This window comes from Marmota monax, unplaced genomic scaffold (genome assembly GCF_021218885.2).
Source record: "Marmota monax isolate L192 unplaced genomic scaffold, Marmota_monax_Labrador192_F-V1.1 WCK01_AAM20220418_F8-fsc00190, whole genome shotgun sequence".
Taxonomy (NCBI): Eukaryota; Metazoa; Chordata; class Mammalia; order Rodentia; family Sciuridae; genus Marmota; species Marmota monax.
The window spans coordinates 1,797,461-1,809,548 of record NW_026693010.1 but is presented as its reverse complement, the minus strand read 5'-3'; the positions used below and the strand labels follow the sequence as shown (position 1 = coordinate 1,809,548).

Here is a 12,088-nt window from a genome sequence, read left to right as displayed (position 1 = left end):
GACAGGATTCACCCGCTTCCCAGGCCTGCCCGGGAGCTCTGGGGGCTGTGGGATGTCTCCTTGCCCTGCCCCTCGTTGTTAAGCTCCGTACCTGTGGGCAGGTAGAGGACCAATCAAGGTCTCCAGGGCAGCTGCCCTAATGCCCCAAGCACAGCTTTGGAGCCGGTCATGCTGTCCACATCTCAACACCGTCCTGAGTGTCTGAGGTGCCTGGGGTGAGGACTGGGCCTTTCTCACCTGATGTTTCTTTTCATAAAGTGATAATTGTGATGAAGTTCATCTTGGTTCCAAGTGACAGAAACCAGCTCTTATTTTATAACCTTAGAAAAGAGAGATTCATTAGAAAGATACCAGAGGGAGAGCTGGACAACTAGACCTTCAGATGGGGGCAGGAATAGGCAGCTCTGGAGACCTTGTCAGTAGGGTTGTTAGGACATGGCTCTTTTCTCTTGTAGTTCACATCTGTGCCATCAGTGGGCCTTGTCCGAGCTACCTTCAGAGTCTCCTAAGACTCTCACTGTCCTGAATTCTTAGCTCCTGAGGTATCTTCATAATTTGTGCTTGTTCCCCCTCAGTCTGTTCTCAGCAGAGCAGCCAAAGTGATCCTGAAAATCCTCATGTCAAAATAGGCCACTTCTTACCTAAAACCCTCCATGGTCTTCTAATTTCCTTCCAGGAAAAAGCCTAATTGGATGCTTATCTCATCTCCTGTCCTCCTTCCCTTTTTTCCTCTCCCTGGGCAAAACTGGGCTCACCGGTTTTGTCAGGCATTCATTCTGCCTCAGGGCCTTTGCACTTGCTGTCTTTGCCTGCATCCTCTTCACAGTCTGTATCATCATCCACTATACTATATGTTTTATTTGCTTTGTGGCTTTCCCCGATCTGTAATTAAAACTCTAAAAGGGCAGGAAACTTTGTCTGCTTTGTCTGTGCGGTTTTTCCAGCACATGGTAGGCACTCAGAATACTTGAGGAATGATGAATGTTTTTCATTGTGTCTTAGTTGAGCCAGCAGTGGTAAGGGAGACAAGCCAAGTAAAATAAGAATGACCCCTGGGAACTGAGTCCCAGTGAGGGAGGAGAGTCGTCTTGTGAAGGCTGTCCTGGTTGATGTTGCTGTGAGGACTGAATCAGTGGTGTATGATGGTCTCATAGGTGTGGAGAAATGCTCATTATTCTCCCTCTGTGAAAATCACACCTGTTAGCATTCAGAAATTCAACCATTCACAAGACAGCTTGTGTGGAAGATTAGAAATTATGGCTGTGTGATATATGAAACCTCATTTTCAGCCTCATATTTTACTAAGTTGTGGAATACGTAATTTTCTCTTCAAAAAGAATAGTGATAAAATTCTGCAGATTATACTTGAGTTTTTTTTTTTTTAAACTTTATTTTGTTTTTTTATGTGGTGCTTAGGATCAAACCCAGTGCCTCACACATGCTAAGCAAGTGCTCAACTACTGAGCTACAACCCCAGTCCTATATATGTGTTTTTATAAGGGCCCTTTGGTACCAAAGTAGACCCAAACCTCAGCACCCAGGCCATGTTTATAAAGAGGTGAGTGTATAAAAGGGGAAGACACTGAAGTTTTTATTTCTTGTTTCCTCCTCCTCCTCCTCCTCCTCTTCTTCTTCTTCTTTTTTTTTTTTTTTGTTGTTACTGGAGATTGAACCCAGGGGCACTCCACCACTGCACTTCATCCCCATCCTTTTATTTTATTTTATTTCTATTTTGAGACAGAGTCTTGCTAAGTTGCTGAGGCTAGCCTCAACTGTGGTTCTCTTGTCTCAGCCTCGTGAGTTATTGGGAAAACAGGTGTTACTCACTATGCAGCTCTTTTCTTCCTAGGAAGTTTCTTGCCTGGAAACAGTCTGTGCTGCTGAGTACATTATCTTTCGATTTTAATGACTATCTACCAGTTTACTCTCTTGTTGTCATATGTTTTGATTTCCACAGGTACATGTACATTATATGTTATGAAGTGAGTTCATGGTTTGATTTTTGTGTTTCTATCTGGTCACTTCTGGGTAAAGCGTATTTTCTGCAGTTTTGTCAAGATGAAGAACGAGGCTATTTGGTATCCATGAGCCAGTGTTCATGTTTTGTTTCTGAACTCTACTTGAGCCAAAATGTGAGTCTGGAGCAGATGCTCTTGGGTTAGGTTCTTGTGACCTTGGACAGTCTGTTCTGTCCTCAGGATGGGATCATCCCAGTATCTGAACCATAGGTCTGTTGGGAGAATTAAATTATATAGTTTGGATACAAAAGGGGACCTGTTTCACATGCACAAGCCCTGGATTCAGTCCCTAGCACCACACACACACACAAATTGGGGATGGGGACCTGTTATTTATGTAAATTAATGATTGGTGAAAGTCTTTTGACATTACGTATCTTATAAGTTTCATTCTGACTTTAAGCACCTAAAATATGTCAATTCTAGCAGAATTTAGAAAAATAGAATTTGTAGTTCTGTATATACCTTACTCCAAACACTCAAATAATTTTAATGATTATAAAATATTTATTGTAGAGACTTAAAATAACTTTTAGGCCTCACTTTAAAATTGAAAAGCAAGTTTAGACAGACTTTTTAATATAATACTTGATATAGAAATTAGCAAATTATAGTCTTCATTTTGATAGTGATTTCTAGGTCCTGCTTGCAGTTTTTGAACAGTGCAGACTCTGAGCCCTTTCTCTCCTGGAACTCACCTCATTAGGTGTGACTTAACCCCCAGGTTTCTCTGCTGTAACAGTGGGGATCTGTCTTGTTCCATTAGGCGCCTTATCATGGCTCCTGTCACTGGTGCCTGAGTAGAGATTCCACAAGGCCTAGGGACATCCGTGTAAGTATTTTCTCTTTGTAAGTGGCATAGAGAATCTCCAGGCATTGGCCCTTTGTTTTCCACATTTCACTTTTGCTTAGTTTTCTAAAGATGAGAAACATTTTGAGAACAGTAGCTTGAAGCTCTGTGGGCAAATTCAAAGTAGCATCATCACTTTTAAAAGCTTACTACCATCTGAAAGAGAAAGTGGATAGAGACATTTATAAAAAGACAAGGAGCTGCTGGATTTACTTTTCTCTTGGAAATTGTATTCTGATTTTGGTGTATTTGTACACATGATTATATAAAAGTGCTCTTTGAGGATATTATTTTGCTAATTTGTTTTAAGCCCCATTTTCTTGCCGACAAAAGGATTATTAGTGAATTTGTGGCATTTGCATCATGAAAAAATGGGATTTGTACAACTGTAAATGTTTACTACTAGAGAAGTAAACATTGACAGTTGTACAGAAGGAAATAATACAATGTTTTATTTAAAGTTGTTTTCAGTGAGGAAAAAAATACTGATTATATAGTTGAATAACTGGCATAGCTAGATATGTTTTTTGATACGTAACTTATATGTCATAAATTTAACCCCTTTTCAAAGTGTACAATTTGGTGTTTTTTGTATATTCACAGTGTTGTGTAACCCTCACCACTATCTAATTGTAAAGTATTATTATCGCCCCAGAAAGAAATCCTGTCCCATGGGCTTTCACTCCCTTTCTCTCATCCCCTCCAGCTCTTAACCACTAAGCTTCCTGTTCTGCACAGTATTTTTGTGCCTGACTTCTTCCATTTGGTATAATGTTTCCAAGGTTCATCTCTGTTGCAACTTTCATTTTCTTCCTTTTTTAAAATTTTTAGTTGTAAATGGACCCAATACCTTTATTTTTATTTACTCATTTTTATGTGGTGCTGAGGATCGAACCCAGTGCCACACATGTGCCAGGCAAGTGTTCTACCACTGAGCCACAATCCTAGCCCCATTTCCTTTCTTTTTTTTTTCTTTTTAAAATATCTTTATTTTGTTTGTTTATTTTTATGTGGTGCTGAGGATCGAACCCAGGGTCTCACACATTCAAGGTGAGCACTCTACCGCTGAGCTATAACCCCAGCCCTCCTTTCGTTTTATGGGCAAGTAATATTCCATTGTTACGGGTATACCACATTTTGTTCAGCCATTCAGCAGTTTGGATTGAATGGCTATTATGAATAATGTTACTGTAAAAATTTGTGTACAAGATTTTGTGTGAACGTGTTTTTAACTCTCTTGGGTATATAAGCAGGAGTGGATATTTACATATATTTAAAAAATACATATAGGGCTGGGCCTGGTTGTGCACATTTGTAGTTTCAGCTAGTTGGGTGAGGATTACTGAGTCAAAGAGTTTGAAACAGCATGGGCAACATAGCAAAGCCCCATCTCAATCTCCTTCCTCCCCAGAACAGAATTATATTTTACAAAGCAGTGGAAGAAAGAGGAATTCTTATTCTGAGAATTGTTGATGTACCTGATATAAATTTTTGGAAAAATCAAGAAGATTTGATTAGGGTATTAATGTAGTTTTAGTTAATTTTATAGTTGATTAATTAGAAAAAATGCCATGATTCTTTGTTCTGGTCCCCTTGTAATGATTATATTTAAAAAGTTCTCACCTTGTATTTGATAGTTTTACATGTAAACACTAGGTAAAACTTGATTAGTACAGAAGTTATTAAATAATGGGGGAGTATATTTGGAAGGCATTTGTTGAAACTTTTTTCCTTTTCTTTTCTTGTAGTGCTGGGGATTGAACCCAGACATACCAGGCATGTGCTTTGAACTATACCCCCAAACTTTTATTAAATTAACTTCTTCATTTTGTGGTTCTGGTGATTGAACTCAGGGCCTTGCCTGTTGCTAGATAAGTGCTCTACCACTGAGCTACATCCCAGCTCTTATTATTTTAAGACAGGACTTGGCTGAGTTGCCCAGGCTGGCCTCAAACTTTGATCCTCTGCCTCAACATCCCCAGTAACTGGGATTATAAGCCTGTACCAGAACATCTGGCTCTTATTTTATTTTGAAGCAGTTCAGAGTAGTAGTTCAGAGCCTAAGCTTCGGAGTCATATAGACTGGGTTATATCCTGGCTCTGGTATGTATTAGCTCAGTGACTGACCTTGGACAAGTTATTTAAACTCTCCAAGCCTGTTTCCCTGATCTATAAAATGAACAGTAATACCTTATCTCACAAAGTTGGTATGGAAATTGAGAATATGTAAGGTACATATACCTCAGTGCCCAAAAATGAGCACCAAAAAATAGTGATGGGAATGGACTTTTTAAAAATTCAGTGACTTTTCATTAGTGTTTTGTTTTTGTGAAAGTTTTATTAGGTTTCGTGAGTACTTCGTTTTTTTTTTTTTTTCAAATGTGTTGGACCATGACCCCCACTAAGAAACACGTTTGGCAAGATGACTCTGTACTTACACTCCTCCCCCCAGCTACATACAGAAAAATGGGATAGAAAGTACAGTTTTCCAACTACGGCCTCCTCCCACAGCTTTCCCTATTATATATATGTATGTATATATATGTGTGTGTATATATATATTAGTTGGACACAATACCTTTATTTTATTTATTTTATTTTTATGTGGTGCTGAGGCTCGAACCCAGTGCCTCGCATATGTGAGGCAAGCGCTCTACCCCTGAGCCACAACCCCGGCCCCCTATTACTAATGTTGAATTAGTGTGAGATATTTATTACAGTTGATGGACCAATATTGGTACATTTTTGTTGACTGAAGTCTATAGCTCATACCATGGTTCACTTTTGGTGGTGTAGAATTCTGTGGATTTTGACAGATGTGTAAGGAGATGTAGTTGCCATTGTAGTGTCATACAGAATAGTATCACTGCCCTAACAGTCTCTTAAGGTCTACTGTGCTGCTGTCCCTCCCTCCTAACCCTGGAAGCCAGTGATCCTTTTACGGCCTCCATAGTTTTGCTTTTCTAGAGTCTTATAGTTGGAATCCTACAGTACTTTTTCAGCTTGGTTCCTTTCACTTAGCAATATATATTTAAGGGTCCTTGTGTCTTTTGTGGTTTGACAGTTCATTTCTTTTTTACTGCTGAATATTATCCTGTTGTCTGCATGTTTCAGTTTGTTATGCACCTACTGGAAGATATCTTGGCTGCTTCCGTGTTTTGGCAGTTATGAATGAAGCTGTTATAAACATCAGTGTGCAGGATGTTTAAAAAAGGTTTTTTAGTTGTTGACAGACAGACATCTATCTATCTACCTATCTATCTATCTATCTTTCTATCTATCTATCTATCTATCTATGAATGATGCTGAGAATCGAACCCAGTATGTCATCATGCTAGGCAAGCGCTCTACCACTGAGCTACAGCCAGCCCAACCCTAGTGTGCAGGTTTTTGTGTAGACATGTTTTCAGCTTCTTTGGGTAAACACTAGGGAGCACTATTGCTGGATCACATGGTAAAAGTCCTTTTTATTTTGCAAGAAACCATCAAACTGTCTTCCAAAGTGGCCATGGCAGTTTATATCCATGCCCATGTGTCCTTTTGCTCCGCACTACTCTCACCTTTGGCGTGGCAGTGTTGAGGACTTTGGCCCTTCTAATAGTGAGCATGGTGTCTCTTTGTTCTGATAGTAGTTCCTGGTGGCCTGTGATATTGGGCATCTTTACATATGCATATTTGCTGTGTGTCATCTTTGGTTATATGTCTGTTCAAATCATTCCCATTTCAAAAATTGGCTTAGGGAAAAAAAAATTGGCTTAGGGTGTTTCTGAGTTTTAAGAGTTTTTTTTTTTCTTGTTTATTTATGATACAAGTCCTTTACTAAATGTATATTTTCCAAATATTTTCTCTCAGGAAACTGGTACTGATCCATGATTGATTTTGCAGTCCACTGGTGGGTCATTGCTGCAGTTGGAAGTTCGGTGCTTGTTCTGCTTCTGTAACATTTGTAGGGATGCCAGTAAAGCAAGTGTCACCGCAAGCAGAGATTTCCAGTACTGTGGAGCCTTGGTGTCAGAATAGAGGCTGCTCTTTTTTATTTATTTGTTTATTTATTCATACATGCATGCATACATACGTACATACATACCAAGGATTGAACCCAGGGTCACTTAACCACTGAGCCACATCCCCAGCCCTTTTTATTTTTTATTTTGAGACAGGGTCTTGCCAAGTTTCTTAGGGCCTTGCTAAGTTTCTGAGGCTGGCCTTGCATGTGTACTACTCCTGCTTCCTCTCATGAGCCACAGGGATTACAGGTGTGTGCCACTGTGCGTGGACTCAAAATACGTATTTTTAGATACTGGTAGAATTATGTGAATAAGATAAAGGGAAACCAAGATGTCTTTCTATTCTCAGCAACAGTGCCAGTTCAAATTGGTGAGAGGAAATTTTTATATGATGGAATGAATTTATGTTAAATGTTAAATTACTAAAGTAAATAGTGACTTGAACTAAACTGATGGATGTCTGTCTGTCTGTCTGTCAACAACTAAAAAGGAACCAAGCTGAAAAAGTACTGTAGGATTTAACTTAGACTAGATACTTCTGAAATATTTAAGTACACATGTCCTCTTAAGAGGGTTAAATATGTACCTCTGCAGTCTTATGCTTCTCATTTTTTTAAAAAAAATTTTTTTCAGGGCTAAGGTTATGGCTCAGAGGTAGAGCGCTTGCCTAGCATGCATGAGGCACTGGGTTCAATCCTCAGCACCACATTAAAAATAAAATAAATATACTGTGTCCACCTATAACTAAAAAACAAATTTAGGGGCTGGGATTAATAAATAAAAAGATACATTTAAAAAATAGGTACTATTTAAAAATTTTTTTTCATCACTTTCCTAAGGTCAGTTCTGCTTTTTTTCCAAAAAAGAATTCCAGATTGGAATTTGTATTTAATTTGATCCTACCTCTGAGAGAGAGAGAGGGTGGGGTAGGGGTGTGTGTGTGTGTGTGTGTGTATGTGTTTAGGGGCACATGGTTTGGATCAGGCTTGGGGAGGAGTGAGGGGCAGGATGAGATGGGTAGCAATGGGGATGGAATAATTAAGATTTATAAGGGTATATGGTTAGGATATACAGTAAGGGTTAGGATTATGGATTAGGGTAAAGGATTATGGTGAGGTTATATGTGAGGGGTTACGGTATGAAGTATGAGATATAGTGTGAAGGTTAGGGTTATATTTTAGGGTTTAGGGTCTTCAGAGTTTGTAGCAGGTAGGAATCGCACCCCACCCCGTTACCCTGCAGTGCCACCTTGTGGAAAGAGGAAAGGCTTTGGGAAAGAATATCTAGGTATGAGTGAAATCTGCTGAATATCATGTCCTTGATTTGTTCAGGGCACCTGACTTTCACACTGACAGTTTTTTTTTTTTTTTTTTTTCAGGATTTTTCTTTCTCTCTGATGTGGACTAAGTAATCAAAGGGGTAAAATATTGACTAGTTTTTGTGCATGAAAAGGCAGACAAGCCTCTATGTTTCATAATTCAAAAAACATAATATGAAAAGGTATTTTGTATATAATTAGGGGAGTTGATTGAGTGCACACTATGTGCTTGGCATTAATGATACAGTGGTGGATTAACTAGAATTTCTGATCTTGGGGAGATTATGCTCTAGTGGCAGGAGACAGGGATAAGCAGATGAGTATATGGTGGTGAGTGTGGAGGCTAAAAGGAGTGAGAGGTGGAACACTGCCATTTTAGATGGATTGTTAGGGAACACTTCCTTGACCAGGTGTTGAAGGAAGAGGTAATCCAGGCATGTGAGCAGCTATCCAACAGAACAGCGGGTGCACAGGCCCTGAAGTGGGCATTGGCTTGCTCTGTTGGAGGAGGTGCGAAAAGGTTAGGTGGCTGGAAATGAAGAGTGGCAACTGGAGGTGTCCTAGAAGTGTGAATGTATGTGTTGCAGGTCATGCGAGCCTTGTAGACAGCACTTAGGGGGAATTTTCTCAGACGAGAGCAAACCACAGGAAGGTTTTCAAGGAAGTGATATATCTAAAAGGCAAGCATCAAAACAGAAACTCTTGCACACATCCTGTCTGAGAGGTGGTAGAGGCTTGAGCTAGGGTGGCAGCAGTGGGTACATGTGGCAGATTCTGGGTATGTTTTGAAGTTAGGGTTGACAACAGGCTCCTGTCCTTCATTTCTGAGAACCTCTGTGTGTCCAGTGTTCTACTCAGGTGCCAAGTTAGAGAACAGAAGGCCTGTCCTCTGTAGGCTTAGGATCTAGTTCTGAGTTTTTCAAGCTTTTTTTTCAATTAAAAAAAAAAAAAAAAACAGGGGTAGGGGGCAGTACACAGGATGAGACACACTTAGGTGATTTCAACATGAGGTAATGGGTCACAACTCATTCTTGGGAGTCTCAAAACACTGAGTAGAGGATGTAGTCAAGAAAAGTGCTGGTTATGTAATGTAATAGTGCTGTACCACAGAGGAGGCTCCTTCCCAGGCTGGGTCAGGTGGGTGGACAGTGGTGGTCATGAACAGGTGTGTTCATGTGATGTGGGCAGAGGAATGGTTTCCAAAAAGAGTAAAGAACACCCCGTCAGCATGCTGTGTTCCTTACAACGTGGTCGCTCAGCTCTGCTTTCCTGCTGTAGCTAACCAAATCTCTATTTATAACATATTAATCTTTTAGGAAGGATAACATATTAACTTCTTTTTTCCTTTAATTGTTTTCCTCAGTTTCCTAATCCTATTGTGTTTCTTCTCTGTTCTGTTCATATTATTAAAGAAAAAGTTACATTTACCCATTAAATTGTGACATGCCATCAATTGTGAAATACATTGTGATTTCAAAGATGTTTAAATATGAACAAAGGATGCTTCTAGAATTTGCACAGTACGACATTTGTATTGAAGATTCTTTAGTTCATTAAGGTAGAGAGCCCCAGCACACAGAAAGAAAACGTATTTAAGGAGGATGGATAATGCAGGTTTATTGAGTAGACTGGGTACATCATGCTCTGCTAGTGTATACGAATTTCTCAGACATGGTGGGGTTCTGACTTTTGTGTCATTCATGAAATTAACTAGATTTTAGTGTGCGTATCATGTGTCAGGTACTGACTAAGCAACAGGAAACTAAAGATGAGACAGCAAATTGCCAGGAAGGCGTGGTCTAGAGAGGGAAGGGAGACATGATAATGCTCACTGAAGTGATATAAGAATGATTGGGAAGAGTTACAGATCACAGAGTAAGGAGCTTGTGGCTTCCCTGGAGAGAAGAGGAGGTACATGAAGTTTTGCAGTTGGTTGCTGTGAGCTGAGTTTTGAAGAGTGAATAGGAGTTTACAGCAAAAGGGAAATGGGTAGAGGGACCATGACCAGCGAAACGTGACTCACTCCTTTGGAGCTAAGAGTGAAGTTCCATGTTGAGAGGAGTAAGACCTGGAAGGCTAGGACTCTGCAGTTTGTCCTATCCTCTGGGTTTTCTCAGGGTGGATATCTTGAGCTCCATGGGATTCTCTGAGGGGAAGTTAGAGATTCACACAAATATCACATTAGACTCAAGAAGAAAAAAAAACCTGTTTCCTGTTTATATACCATTTCCTGTTTATATACCAAATGTTTTGGGAACAGAAGACCTGAGTGTTTTAAGCAAGTGAATAACATTGCTGATTTTTGCATTTAGAAAATGACCCTTTGATGCAGCCACATTAATGTTTATAGCAGCTCAGTTCACAGTAGCTAAGCTATGCAAGCAACCTAGGCACACTTCAACAGATGAATGAATGAAGAAAATGTGGCACATATACACAATGGAATATTACTCAGCTAAAAGAAGAACAAAATTATTGCATTTGCTGGAAAAATGGATGGAACTGGAGACTAACGTGCTAAGTGAAATAAGCCAATCTCCAAAAACCAAAGGCCAAAATGTTCTCTCTGATATGTGGATGTGGACTCACAATAGGCATGGAGCATCTGGGAACAAGGAGTGAAGGTTCACTGAATTGGACCGGGGAATGAAGGGAAGGGAGTGGGGAGGGGAATAGAATAGATAGTAGAATGAATTGGACATAACCTTCCTATGTCCTTATACGAATACACAACCATTGTAACACCACAACATGTACAACCACAAGAATGGGTAGTTATACTCCATGGATGTATGATATGTCAAAAAACATTATACTATCATGTATAACTAAAATGAACAATTAATAAAAACCAAAGTAAAAAAAAAGTGGCCCTTTGGTGGTGGAGGATGGGCTGGAGTCCCAGAAACCGGTGTCAAGGAAACCAGCTTAGAACTGTTACATAAAATCCCACCATTGATATGCACATGTTTAATCTCAAAATGCTCCAAAAACATTGGAGCATTTCTAAGAAAATTTAACAATGAACTGAAATTACATTTAGTTAACATATTTTAAGGGAGGGGAGTTTTGGGACACCTGATCTTTGGTCAAAGAATAAATACAAATACTCTGCAATACTTTCTGATTTTCTTTTAAAGAAAATTTTGGGTTAAATTGAACATCTGGGATATTGTTTTTAAAAAATGCCTTCTAATATGATATCTTGAGGTGTTAGATCAAAGTAGTAGAATTTTGAGATTTTTATAAAATTGACCTGGCAATTTTTATTTGTTAATTTTTTAAAATGCATTGTAATGTATTTTTATGTTTGAGACCATTTATTTTTCCTTTACTGTATTAATTTATATCTTTGAAAAGTTTTTTAATGGATTGGATTTTTAGTCTTTTTATCAATTTTTAGGAGCTCTTTATTTATTGAGATTAGCCACTTATTTGTAATATGAGCCACTTATTTACAATATTTTCTTCCCTAGTTTATCTCTTTATCAGACTCTTATATTTAATATTTTGAATATATCAATCTTCATCTGTGGTATTGGACTTTAAGTTATAGTTAAAAGGGTTTCTTTTCCCCCCTATATTAGGGATTGAACCCGGGGGCACTCACTCTACCACTGAACTACACTCTCGGCTCTTTCTAAAAAAGTGTTTATTTTGAGGCAGTGTCTGAGTTGCTGAGCCTGACATTAAATTTGAGATCCTTCTGCCTCAGCTTAAGTGGCTCAGATTACAGGCATGTATCACTGCACCTGGCTAGGAAGAGTGTCTATACTCTGAAGTTACAAAAAGGGATTTACCTCGGTTTCATTATGGAATATTTATGGTTTTGTGATTATATCTAAGTACTTGAGCAAGCAGGAACTTATGTTAGTGTATGAAGTATAGTATGAAT

The 12,088-nt window shown here is 39.0% G+C and overlaps 1 protein-coding gene across 5 annotated transcripts in view; it reads left to right on the top strand.

Moving 5' to 3' along the window:
* Positions 1-12,088, top strand: part of Ppp1r13b (protein phosphatase 1 regulatory subunit 13B) — a 77,878-nt gene that overhangs the window by 15,258 nt on the left and 50,532 nt on the right. The gene's annotated exons all lie outside the window — the stretch shown is intronic.